This window comes from Rattus norvegicus, chromosome 2 (assembly GCF_036323735.1).
Source record: "Rattus norvegicus strain BN/NHsdMcwi chromosome 2, GRCr8, whole genome shotgun sequence".
In the NCBI taxonomy this organism is placed as follows: domain Eukaryota; kingdom Metazoa; phylum Chordata; class Mammalia; order Rodentia; family Muridae; genus Rattus; species Rattus norvegicus.
The window spans coordinates 249,661,067-249,665,587 of NC_086020.1; positions in this window are offsets into that span (position 1 = coordinate 249,661,067).

Below are 4,521 nucleotides of genomic sequence, written 5' to 3' on the forward strand. Positions count from 1 at the left end.
AGTAAGACACCGACCAAAGCCTTCCTGAGCTTGGCGCTTATATCCAGGGCGGGGAGGGGCCGACGCGGCCAATCAGCACTGGTCCCTAGGCAGCAGCCTTGCTCTTTGGTCCGCAGTGGAGGTGTTGCCCCTAGCGTTCTTGCCCCGCCTCCCAGTGGCACTGAGCGGGGCCCACGTGGGGCACCTCAGCAGCTGGCTGCAGCTACGGGTCCAGAGACCCCCTCTGTCTGCAGGATGAGGAAGCCGGTGAGGGCCTCCTCCAGCAGCCTTGCGGGGGGGGCGGGGGGGCAGAGTTCTGGCAAGAGTAGCATAGGGTTGAGCTTCCCTCGAAACTGCTCGGATCTCAGGACCACCAGAACTGAGTCACCAGCGCCCACCTCTCTACCCCGGCAAGATCAGTCCAAGCTTTGCTCCCAAAAGACACAGATTTGACCTAATTTTACATCTTGTCCAGGAATTAGGGAGTTTAAGGCGTTTCTGTACCTGGGAAATCGAACCTAAAACTCTGAAACACTGTTGAACGAATTTGGAAGGCGTTAAGGAATAAACAACCGTTTTTAAAAGCTTTGGTTTGGATAAAGCTACAAAGAGCAAATACAATCAGTTTGCTTTACAAATTAGCTTCAGAGGACTTCAGGAGGAATCACTATCCCTGAACTCAAGCAGTATTACAGAGCAATAGTGATAAAAAAAAAAAAAACAAAACAAAACAAAACAAAACAAAACAAAACAAAACTGCATGGTATTGGTACAGAGACAGACAGATAGACCAGTGGAATAGAATTGAAGACCCAGAAATGAACCCACTCACCTATGGTCACTTGATTTTTGACAAAGGAGCCAAAACCATCCAATGGAAAAAAGATAGCATTTTCAGCAAATGGTGCTGGTTCAACTGGAGGTCAACATGTAGAAGAATGCAGATCGATCCATGCTTATCACCCTGTACAAAGCTTAAGTCCAAGTGGATCAAGGACCCCCACATCAAACCAAATACACTCAAACTAATAGAAGAAAAAGTGGGGAAGCACCTCGAACACATGGGCACTGGAAAAAATTTCCTGACCAAAACACCAATGGCTTATGCTCTAAGATCAAGAATCGACAAATGGGATCTCATAAAACTGCAAAGCTTCTGTAAGGCAAAGGACACTGTGGTTAGGACAAGACGGCAACCAACAGATTGGGAAAAGATCTTTACCAATCCTACAACAGATAGAGGGCTTATATCCAAAATATACAAAGAACTCAAGAAGTTAGACCATAGGGAGACAAATAACCCTATTAAAAATGGGGTTCAGAGCTAAACAAACAATTCACAGCTGAGGAATGCCGAATGGCTGAGAAACACCTAAAGAAATGTTCAACATCTTTAGTCATAAGGGAAATGCAAATCAAAACAACCCTGAGATTTCACCTCACACCAGTGAGAATGGCTAAGATCAAAAACTCAGGTGACAGCAAATGCTTGCAAGGATGTGGAGAAAGAGAAACACTCCTCCATTGTTGGTGGGATTGCAGACTGGTACAACCATTCTGGAAATCAGTCTGGAGGTTGTTCAGAAAATTGGACATTGAACTGCCTGAGGACCCAGCTATACCTCTCTTGGGCATATACCCAAAAGATGCCCCAAAATATAAAAAAGACACGTGCTCCACTGTGTTCATAGCAGCCTTATTTATAATAGCCAGAAGCTGGAAAGAACCCAGATGCCCTTCAACAGAGGAATGGATTCAGAAAATGTGGTACATCTACACAATGGAATACTACTCAGCTATCAAAAACAATGACTTTATGAAATTCATAGGCAAATGGAGGGAACTGGAAAATATCATCCTGAGTGAGGTAACCCAATCACAGAAAAACACACATGGTATGCACTCATTGATAAATGGATATTAGCCCAAATGCTTGAATTACCCTAGATGCACAGAACACCTGAAACTCAAGAGGGATGATCAAAATGCAAATACTTCACTCCTTCTTTAAAAGGGGAACAAGAATACCCTTGGCAGGGAATAGGGAGGCAAAGATTAGAACAAAGGCAGAAGGAACACCCATTCAGAGCCTGCCCCACATGTAGCCCATACATATACAGCCACCCAATTAGACAAGATGGATGAAGCAAAGAAGTGCAGACCGACAGGAGCCGGATGTAGATCGCTCCAGAGAGACACAGCCAGAATACAGCAAATACAGAGGCGAATGCCAGCAGCAAACCACTGAACTGAGAATAGGACCCCCGTTGAAGGAATCAGAGAAAGAACTGGAAGAGCTTGAAGGGGCTCGAGACCCCAAAAGTACAACAATGCCAAGCAACCAGAGCTTCCAGGGACTAAGCCACTACCCAAAGACTATACATGGACTGACCCTGGACTCTGACCCCATAGGTAGCAATGAATATCCTAGTAAGAGCACCAGTGGAAGGGGAAGCCCTGGGTCCTGCTAAGACTGAACCCCCAGTGAACTAGACTATGGGGGGAGGGCGGCAATGGGGGGAGGATGGGAAGGGGAACCAAAGAAAAAACAAATTAGCTTCAGATACGCTCACCTTCCAGCACCAAGTGTACACTGCTGGAGGCACAGGGGAAGGGGATATAGTCTCTGAAACACTAATGGGTTACGATGCTTGCTTGCTTAATATTTCTCCTTTTAAAGTCTGTTCTCGGGGTTGGGGATTTAGCTCAGTGGTAGAGTGCTTGCCTAGCAAGCATAAGGCCCTGGGTTTAGTCCTCAGCTCCGGGGGGGCGGGGGGGAGTATGTTCTCAGCCTGAATATATTTTAATGATTATGCTATATGTGAGTGCTTTTAGTGTATGTGGTGTCTACAAAGGTCAGAAAGGATGTTGGAACCCCCTGGAACTGCATTTATAAATAGAAGTGATGGACATGTGGGAGACCGAGCCAAGCCCTGGTGCTCTGGAACCAATGCTCTTGCGGGCAATGCTCTTGCCTCCTGAGCCATCTCTAAAGCCATGTGGTCACATTTTGACTCCAGTTCTAAGTACAGTTGGTAAACCCTGGGTTATGCAAACATGGATGTTTTCTATTTATTTGTGTACTTGTCCGTTTATTGTGTGTGAGAGTGCGGAGGAATGTGTGGCACACCTGAGGTCAGAGGACAGTGTTCTACCACTCTGTTGAGGCAGGGTCTTTGCACTGCTTTCTCCAGGCCAGCCTACCCAGGAGCTTCAGCTGACTCTCTGCCTCCTGCAGTAGGAGAGCTGAGATTACAGATACACAGCAGCACAAAGGTGGATGCTGGACATCGAACACAGGGTGTCAGGCTCTGGGGCAAGCATTTTTACCCACTGAGCCATCTTCCCACTGGACATTTTATTCAGTGTAATTGTCATAAAGAGTTCTTTGAAAAGTGGTCCTTGTACAGACTTTCTGAATGAGAGGCCTCTGACTAAGTGAGAGGAAACTGTGGGGTGGCAGCCCGGGATTTAAATTTCTCTAATCACATGAATGTCCCTTCCACTCAGGAATTTCTCTCAGACATCATCTTACGTGTGTGCAAAGGCAGGCATGAGTAACTCCATACCTCTGAGCTAGAATGAGGGAAAGCACTTACCTTCCCATCCTACAGAGCCCAATTAGCTAGATCTATGACAGACACATGAAGTGGCCAATGAGCAGAAGAATTAAAGAAAACTGACGTGATCTCCCATTCCCAAGATATTAAAAAAAAAAAAAACTACAAAAGAGTGTGTGAATTCAGCAGCGTATGCTGTGCTGCATGGCTTTTGAATGTATGTTTGATTTGACGTGTGAAACACTTGTGGTGGCAGAAACCACAGACCTACAGGAGAAATAAATTCCTTTACATCTCATATACATGAAGTAGAATAATTTTTTTCTTTCGAGACATGGTCTCATACTGTAACCCTTGCAGACCTTAAACTCCTGGCAGTCTTTACTGTACCCAACTAAAAAAACTTTTAAAGCAAATGAGTGGTGGCCATTTAAGTACAGTGAATGTCCTCTGAGTGCTGATTTTCCCTTTAGAGCATCTGTTAACACCATCGTGAAATTATCACAACCCTGCTAACCCATGGGCATGGGTTTGGGGAAGGGCATATGTCCTTTCCTTTATTTCAGCTTTATTGTTGTATGTTTTGAGACAGGGCCTCCTGTTTCTCAAAGCTGGCCTCAAAGTAGCAGAGGACGGTCTTGAATCTGCCCCTCCTGCCTCCTGTGTACACTGCTATGCTTGGTTTATTCGGTTAGGAGAGTTCATGGCTTCCTGCATGTTAGACAACCACGTTTTTACCTGAGTCCACCTCTGGCCCCATCTATAATTTTTTTTTAAAGAACAAGCAGGAAAAGAAACATTGAATTTTAAATAGGGAATAATTTAAAATAGCATCAGTTGACACTAAAGAAGTTGAATTTTTTTAGTCAACCACCAACTTCATATTGAGAGACACTGACTGGGGCGGCTGGCAGGCTTTGTGTTGATGCTGGTTACAGAGAAGGTAACAGACACATTCACAGTAGTGCTGCAGGGAGAATCC